Below are 13,366 nucleotides of genomic sequence, written 5' to 3'. Positions count from 1 at the left end.
TATTAACACTTTTTGCCTAAGGTTGTTCAATCACCCAGGAATCCACCAAAATTGTCATCCTGTTCCATCTTTCCTACACTATTGTCAGGAAATAATATGACAAATGCCTTCCTGAATGCCTCTAGAATAATCTCCTTGATCTATCAACCTTTCAAAAGAAATTAGTTTAGGATATATTATAACATACTTAACATGTATGAGAATGCCTGCCATTTAAGGGAGGGGGTGGAGGGAAGGAGGGGAAAATTCGGAATAGAAGTGAGTGCAAGGCATAATGTTGTAAAAAAAAAATTACCCATGCATATGTACTGTCAAAAAAAAATTATAATTATAAAATTAATAAAAAAAAATTTAAAAAAGAAAGAAATTAGTTTGTCATGATATGTCCTTCATGAATCCATGTTAGGTCCTAGTGATCACCTTTCTTCTCAAAATGCCCACAAAACATCTGTTTAATAATTTTTTTTATAGAACTTAGCTGGGAATTCTAAATTTAGCAAAGTAGCACGCTATAGTAGAAATCCTGAATTTATAACTAAATGTCCTGAATTTGAATCTTGGTTCTGCCAGTTAGTAACTGGAAGATCTAAGGCAAACCATTTATTCCCACAGGGCCTCAGTTTACCACAGTAGCAAATAATGTGATTGAACTAGATCCCAGCATCTTAAACTGTGGGTCATAACTCCATATGGGATTTTTTAAGGAAATGTGGGAGTTGGAAGATTACGATTTATTATCAGTAAATGTTTGGTTTGTATACCTATTTTATATATCTCTACACCCAGGATCACATAAAAATTTCCCAGGTGAAAAAGACTCACAAAAAAAGTAATCTTTCTAGCACTAAATTCTATGATCCTAGAAATCATGTTTATTAAGTCTGTAGACTATCTAAATTTTTTTGTAAATACATACATACACATACATCCAGTATGATTATTTGTTCATCTTGAATCTTCTTCAAAAACGACCAACATTGTTTTGTAAGTCAAGTCTGCAAACTACTCCAGGACCAGGTATATTATTTTCTCACCTGTCCCTCAGTTCCAATTCCCTCTCCATCAAGTGTGTTCTCTACATTCCCCAGATGACCTTATTGGCCTTTTCTGAATCACCTTCTTGTCTCTCTCTCTCTCTCTCTCTCTCTCTCTCTCTCTCTCTCTCTCTCTCTCTCTCTCTCTCTCTCTCTCTCTCTCTCTCTTCAAGAAGGGCATGTGAGGTGAGCTAGGTGGGTGTCATGGAGCTACGCAAGACTGAGAAGCACCAGGCTCATGGCAGTGCCAAAGCAGGAAGGAAAGGGAGGAGAAGGGCAAGGGAGGGTGGCGAGGGATAGATAGCAGCTGGCCTTGGCCTCCCCAAACATCCCCTTAGCAATGCCATCCCTGTGTGATCACTGAGGGCATCCAGACAAGGACTTGGCACTCTGAGCACCTCCCTAAAAGCTCTGGCTGACAGCTGGCCTCGTATTCATAGATCACAGCTTCCCCACCCATACCCAAAGAGTGGGTGAAGAACCATGCCAGGGAAAGGGGGAGCAAATCCTGTTCATTTTACAACCAGCTCTGCATTACTTCCAAGTGGAGGTCAGGAGCGTATTTTTCAATCCATAAAGATTCAGGATATGGATTCTCTACAACTCCAGGTAAAATTCCATTGAAGAACAAGAAGGTTCTACATATACCAAAAAAAAAAAAAAAAAAAATGTCTATTGTGATACAATTTTATGTTCTGGAAACTACATTCCCAGTCTGCTGGAGCTGCTGTGAATTCCCAAATTGAAAGGAAGTGCTTAGAACCAGAAAGGGAGGAGATAATATTCTCCCCAATTCTTTCCTTCCACCTTCCTCCTTAGGAAACTATTAGTATGGGAGTTGACTTTTGAGGTAGAAAGAATAAAGAGAATTATCCACAGGAAGATAGGGAAAGGAGAGACAGCCCTCCTTCACCCAGCAGTTTAAGTCCAAGGAAGCACTTTGCTGTTTTCAGGCCACAAGTTGGGTGCTCATTACTCAAAGCTGGCTTAGGAGGCATTTCCCAACTGAACAACAATTCGTAGTCCTGGCCACTCTATTTTTCTGTTCCTGACCTCCAAGTCTTACTGTAAGCACCTTGCCCAACAATTTCAAATAATCACACTGACTTGAAGGGAAATCTAAAAGGCTTTGTTTCAAAGGAATTTTTCATTTGTTCAAAAGAATTGTACACTAGTTATGTCAGGTGAATCTTTTAGAAAGAGGGTGCTCTCAGATGGACTTGACATTGCCTCAGTCCCTCCTGGGACTAAAAGTGTAAGCTGGCTCATTAGAAAACTCACTGCTGTGGTCCCTGAATTTAAAAGGAAGAGAGAAGGGGGGAAAAGATTGCCCACAGGAAAAGGCTGCTCTCCAGAGTCTGGGAATCCCAAAGTAGGAATGAGTGATGGATGGGCTTTCTCCAAAGGGGCCCATATCAAAAACCCCTGGTGATAAGCTCCATCAGCAGATAGCTTATCTGAAGCACATCCTAGCCATATGGAGCCACAAACAACTTCTGCCTGTTGCTTGCACAACAAAAGGCCATCACACACATCCCGGCCAGAAAGCCCAATTTGATAGTTCCAATCCAATGCCTAAATTTGCATTTTACTTAGGACCTGACCTCCCCTTTGATACATGTTGGCCCACTCCCTGCCCTTCTCCTTTTCAAAACACGCCATCCACACAGACAGAGTGTGGATATGTGGACTCTGTGTGGATCAGGTGAACAAAGAGTAAACCAGATGTCAACTTCAGAAATGGAGCTGCCTAGTGGGGGAGGTTTACAGGAGGCAGCTCCGAAGCAGACAATGAGCTTTTCTCCAAACACTGGGGAAGGCAGGCAGGCGGGTGGGTGGGGCGGGCCTTGGGGAGTGGCTATTTAAAACACTTGGCTCCTTTTATTTCACCACCAGGGAAGTGAATTTGGTTCTCTAAGCCAGAGCAAATGAAGTCATTTTGTTTCCTCGGATTTTCTTTGCATTTCGGTGATGCCTTATGGGTGTATACTTTAGAGTTAAAAGTCAAGCTGTCCTTTCTGGAAACTTAAAATCTGAGTCCCCTTAAGAGTGAATATTTGGAGAGAAATTTTAGTGCTTTAGTGTATATGTGTGTGTATATGTAATCCAAGTTTAAATAAAGTAGGAAAAAAGTATCACCAGAGAAGCGTCTAAAAAGAACTACAAATGACTTAGTCAAATGCCGTAAGAGTAAGGTGTGAAACAGTAAACAAAGCCAACTTCTACATGCAGGAGTGGGTATCAAAGATAACATATGGTTTTATCAAGTGAATCCAACAGGATTTCCTAGACTTTTGTTCCTTACCCCTCTTTTCAAAGAATATTAACAGATGGTAAGAATATGCTAATCTATTTATTTAATTTACTATTTCAGGAATGGCAAAAGGAAAGGATACGGGTTTGCAATATTGAGTTCATCAGCCTGTGGCATTCAAAAGAAAAAAAAATGTGTTGGGAGGCATGATGGGAGATGAGAAAACTCCACACCCATCTCTTCTCAGCCTCAGTAGTGGGGACACAGAGAGGCACACATACTATTTTCCCCAGTTACCCCCATCTAAGTACAACTATAGTCTCTGATGAGTTTTTCCAATTTTTGTGAACATTCTCAGTTTAAAAAAAAAAAAAAAATCTCCTTTCATGTTAAGTTGAGATTGCACTTGAATTTCATCCAAAGGCAGAGCTGTACTGAATTATGATAATTAGAAAGCTGTGCCTATAAAAAAAAAAAAAAAAAAAAAAAAAAGCAGCAGTTGATGCATTTTAAAAAGTTCATGCCAGAGAATATAAGTTCAATATGTTCTCACATAATTAACATTTCCCACCATTAGCAGCAGTTTTTCAGTTTATATCTCTGTAAAAACAACAGCCCTGACAGTGTTTTACACTCAGTCAACATTGTTTAAGTCACTTTACACAAAAGTCTAAACTTTGTCAAATACCTACCGGCAATCCCAATTCCTGCTGGAGGCTACCGATTGTGATTCTAAATCACAATGAATAAAGCTAGCTCTCCCTTTCTGCTTTCAAATTCATTCCCCCGGCTCAGGATGAAGCCATTCTAACTAAAACTATGGACGAAGATCTAGCAAAACACAAATCGCAGCCAGCATCTGGAGAAGGGCAGGAATAGGAGAACAAGCCAGAGCCAGGATAAGCCAGGATAAAAAAGAGAGACAAAGGCTAAGTGAGAAGTGATGGATGCCCTTGCCGAGACTCCGGCAAATCCTGAAGGGCCCTGTGGCCTTAGCCAATCCAAAGAAACAATCTGCCACAGTTTGCAAAGTTTCCCGGCCGGTCCAAGGCATGGCTGCAGTAGTCACCCTCCCCCAACCCCACCCCAAGTTAGAATCCAGAGAACAAAGAGAAGCCCCATCCAGAGATCAAAAGTTACTCTCCCAAGAAGCATTTCTTTTTAATGATCAGAAGCAATTAATCTCGTTAGTGGGGCAAAGTCCAAAAGAATCTGGGGAAATCTATGAGCTTTAACTCTGAATTCAGGTACTACTGGACAGAGATGGCGTTTCATCATCTAAACATTGGAGATTCTGATGAGAGGTCTCAAGAGTTAATCCAGATCCTGACAACCCAAATAAAATGGGAGTTTACATTCTAAAATTTAGGGTATGTTTTTTAAAATCAAAGGATTCAAAGAACAAGAAATTCGTTGTTACAATCCATATATTAAGTTGGAAAAAAATAACATAGTAAAGAATGGGGACTAAATTGGCTAATTTTAAGCCCCACTCCCCCCCCAAAAAAAAAAATCATAAATGTTGAGGTCACAATAAAATGAAAGTGGGTCACTTGGCTTTATCAACTTTATGAAAACTCAAGATGAAAATATGGTATTAATGTAGGTTCAAAGGAAGCCTGAGCTATATTTGAAATACTACATTAGTTTCATGAATCCCAACTCAACTTTTAAGCCATCCTCAGTTCCTCTTTTCGGTCATCTACACAGGCACTTTTTTAGGTCTCCTGAATAAGACTGAGCTTGTCAAAAAGTGAATCCATTTATAATACTGCTTTCAGAATACCGTGATATGCCCAATGAAACCAACCACTTCTATTAAATAAACTGCATGTGGTGAACAACAGTTAGCTGGAGACAATGCACTGCATATTTTTAGACAAAGTCGGGGGTTCCAACTTCCCTGCTCTCCTGGGGGTGAAGCTCTCCAAGTTTTACCAGGAACTGATATGAGTTCTCTGCAAATCTTTTCCTTCTTGCTGATTTTTTTCTTCCTGCTAATCTGGCCCAAGACTAGATCCAAAAAATTTCGAGCTAAAGATGACTTACAGACATTCTACAATGAAAGTGGTTATTACCACTCTCATATATTTGTACAAACCTACCTAGATCAACTACATTCCAATTTCCACTTTAAGGCAGTATAATTAACCTAACGGTTAAGACGGAGATGAAAAGCAATCAGGATAGATGATGTTTCTCTGACACATCCAAATATATAAAGAAGCATGTAATCTCTAAAGGGAGCAAACTTTGAAGGTATGACATTTACATTCAATAATATTTTTTAAAATCTTTACATTTGGGGGTCTAAATTTAACTGGTTTGAATTACCTCTTCTGAAAATATATGACTACAATATCATCTTTGCTGTTATAAACTACAATTCTCTCCTACTTTCAAAATCTCATCCACAATTGTTACATTAAAGAGGATTGTATGTTTTCCCCCCTTCTATTTGCAGCTGCTCTGTACTGTCAAAAAGAAGTTTTTGTAAAACTGACACATAAGGTTAAAAAGTTCAAAAAATATTTTTTCTTACTGTCCCTTAACTTCTTTTTTAAAAAAGGGGAAAAGGAAAGACTAAGAAATATTCATTCAGAATCTTCCAAATGAGACTACCTACAAGTAAGTACATCATTCTGTCAGTGAAAGGAGAATAAAATCTCTAAACTGAATCCAGTATCCTCCTTAACCTCTCCCCATACCAACACCTTTCTTCTAGCCAACTGTTGTCCTGGCAAAAAGCTCTCACATAACAGAATTCATTCTCTCAAATTTAAAATTCACTTTTAAGTCTTTCACAACAACTTGCGGCAACTTGAGGTTAAATTTCATTAAGCATATGTGAGGATTTTTTTTTCTTTAAGGTGCTCAAAAACATAAAAATCCACATCTTTCTTGTGTAGTTGGCACTCAGTTTCAAGGACTTTGTAGAGCATCACACCCAGTAGTCAAAAATTAAGCACAAAGCTTTCCCCTATACTCCCGTTGTTCTGGTTGCTTTTACAATTAAAAGGATAGAAACAAGACTAAAAACAAAATAGTCTGGTTTTCCACCTAAATTATTGGTCAAAATAGAGCTCTTATAATAAAAACGACTTGGGTCTGGGTATTCACATACTATCAAGAAATAATAAATATTCCTCTGGCACTTAATTTCTCAATCATTTATTTATCACAACACAACCAATAATTGACACAGCTTTACATGAGCAGAAAACCTAAATAAACTCCTGGAGATACACAGATTTAAAAAAAAAAAAAAAATCAAGCCTCTCCCCTCAAAATTACTCCATTTTCAAAGAGTAATCATCCCACTTCAGCGTTCAGGAGTCACTTTTTAATTAGTCCTAGCATTTCCTTCTGAAAGGAAGGGATTTCATACCCAAGCTGCCTACCTAGGTCCCAATTTTTAGGAGTTACTCCTTGTTACTCATACTGCCCAAAGATCTAATGAGGGTATTCCCTAGCTATTTCTACAAGTGACAATATGCTACATAAATCCTACAGGGAGCCATTTTAAATCTAAGAATCAGCAGGAAAAAAAAAAATAATAATCTGAATGTGATTATCCATGACTATTTTAATACATCGTTATAAAAATGCTACTCAGTTGAATATTTCCATACAATATTATTTCAGGCTATGTATAGATTTATACGTTTTGCCATACAGTAGAATGTCAAAACATCCTGTCTAAGATGTACTTATTCAGCACAGAACTGTAATCCTTGTTTATTCAGGTAACCACCTGCACTCAGCACCCCTGAAACGGCAACTAGCCTGCAGTTCAAAAAAAAAAAAAAAATCAGGAAGAGGAAAAAAAGAAAAGTCATGTGGTTAACCTGAACTGGAGAATAAGAGAGACTGCAGTTTCTGTGCAACAGGCTGCATTTCCAACCTGTAGCACTTTTTTAATTAAAAAAAAAAAAAAAAAATGCAACGAGATCTGAAAAGGCTGGACTGGCTACCCTCGTAGTGCGGGGCTTCTTCCTCCCCAGGTAGTTTTGTTTTTGTTTTTAAATGCATGGCCGTCCTTTTTATGGGCAGAGTAACTGGTCTCTAAGTTTCCAGTGCTTACTGAGGTCAATTTTCATTTCTGCAAATCAAAGGCAGCCACTTGCTTCTAATAAGTTAACAAGTCTCCAGAGAAATGGTGGTGGCTGGTATTTCATTGTTTCATAAATGTTTTTATACAGTAACACTATGCAACTTTAAAACTTTTTTTTTTTTTTTTTTTGAAAATAACTCATGGAAATAAAAATCGTGGATCGGTGTTTTTGTTTTTTTTTTTTTTAAAAGAGGTCCGAGCTAGCCCCCGGTGTTTTTCTGCTACACAAAAACGTGGCTCCGCCTCGAGAAAAAGAAAGCAAACAAAACCCCGGCTAAGAAAGGGAAAAGATTCTTAACAACTTCTTACTCCCTTTAAAGAGCAGGCAGGACTTTGGGAAGGCAGGACTAGCAGAGCCGAACAAAGGCTGGAACCACAACCCGCTCCGATTTTCTCCTCGGGATCTTTTCTGGGTCAGTAAACAAACAAATAACCCCTAGGTTTCCTACCGAAGGGAAGTTTTCCAGGGAGAATCTCCTCCTGGCTTTGGTGGTAACTGCGACTTAGTCTTTTTGGGACACAATGTTTCTGCTGACTCCCGAAAATTTTCCACTTGAATGTGCAATTAAGCAGCGGCGGCGGCGGCGGCAGCAGCAGCAGTTCTAGAAAAGCAGTAGAAAAGAGCATGCCTTCTTTCATCTTTTAGAAGCCCCCAAGTCCCCCAAAGAGCAGCGCCACTCTCAGAAGCAGCCCGGGAGCCCGAGAGCTGCCTGTCTGTCTGCGAGCCTGCCTGTCTGTCTGTCTGTCTGTCTCTGCCGGACCGCAGAGGCGGGCGCTCTCAGGGCACGGGGCTGCGCGGGCTCATGTCAGGCTGGCCGGGCGCTGCTGCTGCCGCCGCCGGGGCGAGGGCCGGGGCCGGGCCGGGGCTGCTGCGGGCGGCTGTGGCGGCTGCTCGTCTACCCGGCCTCCGGCTCGCTCCTACCAACTTCTTCCTTCTTGGCGAAAAATGTGAAAAATGTCAAAGGTTTTGTGCGTGTGTGGCGCGCTTGTGTGTGTGTGTGTGTGTGTGTGTGTGTGTGTGTGTGTGTGTGTGTAATCGAGAAGGGAGGGGGCGAGGGGGAGAGCTGTGTGTGTGTGTGTGTGTGTGTGTGTGTGTGTGTGTGTGTGTGTGAGAGAGGAGAGAGAGAGAGAGAGAGAGAGAGAGAGAGAGAGAGAGAGAGAGAGAGGGAGTGTGTGAGGCTGTGAGTGAGAAACACTGAGTCAGGGAAAGCAGCCACAGGAGGAGCAGGGCTGGAACGGGAGCAGCCGCCTGTTGCAGCGCCGGCTTCACACTCCGTAGCAAAACTCCATTTCAACAACTTGCCAGGCTCGCGCTCTCTCGCCTTTTCTGCTCCGGTCCCTCCCCACAGCCCGGCTCAACTCGGCTCAGCCCAGCCAGCGGACGGACAGACGGACAGACACGCTCCACACCTTCCCTGTCTCGCGCCTTCCCCCCACCCCCCAGCTGCGCGCCCGGGTCACCTGCAGGAGGCCCGGGGGAGGGGAAGGGGGAGGAGGAGGAGGAGGAGGAGGAGAAGGGGGGGGTCGGCGGCCGGGAGAAGAGAGGCTAGGGGAAAATAACAGGAGACCCCCCCCATCCCCCGCCCAGCGCCCGCTGCCCGCCGGCCGGCCCGCCCGCCCGCCACACACAAAGCAGACAGACAGAGCTCGGGAGGAAGAAAGGAAAGAGAGGGTGACGCTCGTGCAAGGGTCCCTGCGAAGCGGCATCCACCGCCACCTCCCCCGGCACCAACTTACCTTCCACTCCACCTTTGCAAAAACACCTCCAGCTTCTTGCAATTCAATTGCAAACTTCTTGGCCGCGCGCGCCCGGCGCTGCTCTCCCTCTCCGGTGTCTCTCCCGCCCCCCTGGCCTGGCCCGGTCCGGCCCGGCCCCAGCCCCCGGCCCCGGACGCCCCCACCTCTCCACCTCTCGTGGCTGGCCCGGCAGCCCCTCGGTGCCAACCCCGGCCCCAGCCCGGCTCCGCTCCGCTCTGCTCCCCGGCTCCCGCTCCCTGCTCCCCCGCCTCCCCGGGGCTGCGCGGCCGGGGTCTTTTGCTGCCGGCTATTTTTTGTGGGTTTCACTGCATGAGAGGCTGCCCGGGCCCAGCTGCCCGGAGCTGCCCGCAGGATTTAATCAAGTCTGAAAAAGTGCTTAGCGGTGCCCGCGAGCCGGCGGCGGCCGCGGCGGCTGTTTGGGCTCGGGCGGCGCGGCGCGAGCGATGCTAAGAATGTTCGGAATGAGAAGAGGAATGAAATGAACGCGAGGACCGAACTCACTCAGGAGGGGTGGGACCTTGGTGACGTCATGCAGCCGGCCGCCCGGGGACCGGGGGCGGGGCCTGCCGCCGTCGGTGACGTCATAGGGAAGTCCAGGGCGGCGAGGGGGTGGGGCTAAGGGAAGGAGGGACGAAGAAGGGGGAGGAGGAGACTAGAAGGAGGGAAAAGGAGGGAAAGGAAGGAGGAGAGGGAAGAGGAGGAGAAAGGGAAGAAGAGAGGGAGAGGAGGAGGGGGGAAGGGGCGGGCTGGTGTAGACACTCTAGTGCTGGGCCGGGGCCCGGAGCTGCGGGAGGCCGCGGTGCCTCGGGTTCTCGCTGTGCGCGCCGAGCTGCGCTCCTAGGCTGGCCTGCACCCCCGGCCACTTGGCCGGAGGTCGGGGGTGGAGTCTCTCTTTCGGTGCGGACCCCGGAGCTCCGCTTTGTCCCTAGCTAGGGCGGGGCCGAGAAGAACCGGGGCCGGCCACCTTGTCCGTCCCCCGTGGGAGGGAGAAGAGTGGAGATCAAGTTACCTGCGAGAAGCGAGGCTTCTCCATGTCCCCGAGGCGCCGCCTGACTGGTTGTGGGAACTTTGGCAAAGCGGCCTGGCCACCATCGTCTGAACCTCATTTTTCCCTGTCTGCAAAATGGGAATAAAACTTGACTTACAGACAAGCTTAAAAGTTTCTCAACAATAGGGGTTCGTGAATGGAAGCCTGACGTCGAATCAGGATGGCCTGGATTTAAGTCCGGTCTCTCACGTCCCGTGTGATCCTGGGTCACTTAACTGAAACGGAAAGCTGCTTGGTGAAGGGAGTTTGTCCACCTAGTTGCGAACCACTCTTCTCCCCCCCTCCCCCTCCCCACCATGTGCTAGGCACTGAGGATTATAAAGATTTGAAATTCTACAGTCCTTGGAAGCTTATGTCATACAGAGCAGTCTGATACTGGAGAAAGGGAGTTTGCCTCCTTGCAAACTTATCATCCGCTTCATTCCTCAGGCATTTATTAAGCCCGAGTTATGTGCAGTGTGAAAGAGATAAAAGACTTTTGCTCTGTCCCCAAGGAGTTTCCAGTATGTAGCAGAGAAAGCTGCGCACATATTACTCCGAATACAAGTTAGAATGTGCAGAGAGGTTCAAACAAAATAGTCTTAGTTACTTTTAGAAGCAACTGATGGAGATACACTGAGTTAATGGTGATTTATGGGCATGATCAATGCATGTAAATATAGAATCGTCTATAATTACTAAAATAATATAGCTAATAGGTTCTACATGAAGTATTTTACAATTATCTCACCAATCCCCATTTTACATATGTGGAAACTGAGGCAGGACAGGTTAAGTGACTAGTCTGGGGTCACACTGTGTCTGAGGCTGGATTTAAACTCGGTTCCTACTGAGTACAAGATTCTTGCTCCATCCTCTTCAATACCCAGTTTCCTCCCTTTGGGACTGGGGGGATAAGGTAAGGTGGAGGGAGAGGTGGGGGAGGGGCAGAGAGGCTCTCAAATACCGGGATAAAAAGTCTGGATTTCATTGAATAAGCAAAAATTGAGAGATTTTCATCAGGGAGGTGCAAAAGGAAAAATACTCTGGCAAAGATGAAGGACGACTCTTCATCCTTTCAGGTGGAGACTTCCTCTGCCCCAACCCCAACCCTGTCAGTTGGGGAAGGCATATAAGAAATAGTCTCCTGTATGTGCAAGAATGTTTGTGGCAGCCTTCTTTGTGGTGGCCACTGGAAACTACGTGGATGCCCATCAGTGGGAGAACGGTTGGGTAAATTGTGGTGTATGAATATTGTGGAATATTGTTGCTCTGTAAGAAATGACCAGCAGGATGATTTCAGAAAGGCCTGAAGAGACTTCCATGAACTGATGCTGAGTGAAATGAGCAGGACCAGGAGATCATTATACACTTCAACAACAATACTGTATGATGATCAATTCTGATGGATGTGGCCCTCTTCAACAATGAGATGAACCACATCAATTCCAACAGAGCAGTAATGAACTGAACCAGCGAAAGAACTCTGGGAGATGCCTATGAACCACTACATAGAATTCCCAATCCCTCTAATTTTATCCGCCTGCATTTTGGATTCACTTCACAGGTTAATTGTACACTATTTCAAAGTCCAATTCTTTTTGTACAGCAAAACAACTATTTGGACATGTATACATATATTGTATTTAACTTATACTTTAACATGTATTGGTCAACCCGCCATGGGGGATGGGGGAAGGAGGGTAAAAATTCAAAAGGTTTGGAAATTGTCAATGTTGTAAAATTACCCATGCATATATCTGATAAATAAAAACTATTTAAAAAAAAAAAAAAGAAGAAGAAGAAAGAAAGAAAAAAAGAAAAAAAAAGTCTCAGAAAGTGCAGGTGACCTTGAACAAGGTCACATAGTAAGTAAGTAGCAGAACAGTGATATAACTGAGTCTCCTGAATCATAAGTCAATGTTTCACATCTTGGCCTCCTTCTATAGGAGTTCCCCTAAACCTTAGACCTGGTTTCACAACCCAATTTTAATTTGACATTAAAGTGAAAATAGTTGTAGGTCCTCACCCTGGGTGGGGTTTTCCCTATTTCCTAGAATGTCTCTTGAAACCCAAAGTGACTGAGATAGATGCACTCTAAAAGTGAATTAGTGAAAGGGTAAGTACCAAGTCCTGTTGTTACTTTGCCAGATTGACATAATCTTCCAGGTAAATAATTCAAAGAATTTTCCAGATATTAAACTCATTGATCCTCAGGAAATTTAAATTTAAAAAATATACTGGTTTAAATAGTTTTTAAAATGCTGATTTAAATTTTTTTTAAAGCCCAGATAAGAATTTCTCCAGACTTATAAATTCACTTTCCTTTCTTATTTGATAATCATCAATCTTTTGTTTACAAAGTTTAATTCCATAGGGTCAGAGATGAATTTTAATTTAGTTACTACTGTCTTTGAAAAGAGGTATCATTAGACCAATTTTGTATCATTAGACCAATTTTGTGGATTAGAAAAGAGGCCAAAATAAGTTGTGATTTAATATTGTACCATTGTTTTAAATCCATATTTCCCAACACTCCTCCTAAAACTTTGAATGTTCAAGGGTTTGTGTTGTGTTTGCAAGATGACCCCGTTAGAATTACACACATTATGTTCTTGGTTGGATGACCTGGTTTGCTCCAGGTGAACAACCATGTGTATTTATGGGTATGCAAGCTCAACATTTAACTTTTTGATGAGATAGTTAAGTGAGAAAAGTATGAGCATAGCATATAATGCACTGATTCATGTATATTTCCATTTTTAAAAAAATATTAAATTGCACATTTTAAATAATCTATAACAAGATGCATGTTTTGTGTTTTTTTTTTAAGGTAGAATAAGATTTAAAATAATAGAACACCTACAGACAAGTATTCTTATCTCTAAACTTCACTCTTATAAACAGCATTTAGCTAACCTTTTCTCTTACCTATAGAACAATTCCAGGATTTATTCAAGGCTCGATTTATTCCTGCCTTCTTAGAGTGCTGGTGTTGATTGCTCTGAAATTCCTCTTCTGTCCTGCCCAGCAGGGGAGTGCTTTTACTTTCTTCAGACAAAAGCAGATTGTCCTCTGTCTCTCCAATTCCTGTATTCATTCCATCATTTAAAAAGGGGGGGAGGAAATTACCTGAACAAGACTAGGTGTTAAAATTCTCACCCTCTGGCTTGAAGTTG

At 43.2% G+C, this 13,366-nt stretch overlaps 1 protein-coding gene across 10 annotated transcripts in view; it reads right to left on the bottom strand.

Annotated features, from left to right (window-relative positions):
• Positions 1-9,294, bottom strand: part of TEAD1 (TEA domain transcription factor 1) — a 295,771-nt gene extending 286,477 nt beyond the window's left edge. For 4 of the 10 annotated variants that reach the window (XM_074273020.1, XM_074273019.1, XM_074273025.1 and 1 more), the window contains exons 1-2: positions 9,140-9,294; positions 7,852-8,004 (exon numbers count right to left, since the gene is read on the bottom strand). The gene's annotated coding sequence lies outside the window, so the exon portion shown is untranslated. The other 6 variants (XM_074273024.1, XM_074273026.1, XM_074273028.1 and 3 more) reach the window with 3 other exon arrangements.
• Between the last annotated feature and the right edge of the window lie 4,072 nt (positions 9,295-13,366).

This window comes from Sminthopsis crassicaudata, chromosome 6 (genome assembly GCF_048593235.1).
Source record: "Sminthopsis crassicaudata isolate SCR6 chromosome 6, ASM4859323v1, whole genome shotgun sequence".
NCBI lineage: Eukaryota > Metazoa > Chordata > Mammalia > Dasyuromorphia > Dasyuridae > Sminthopsis > Sminthopsis crassicaudata.
Note: the sequence above shows the minus strand (reverse complement) of the source record. Positions and strands in the feature narration are given on the sequence as shown.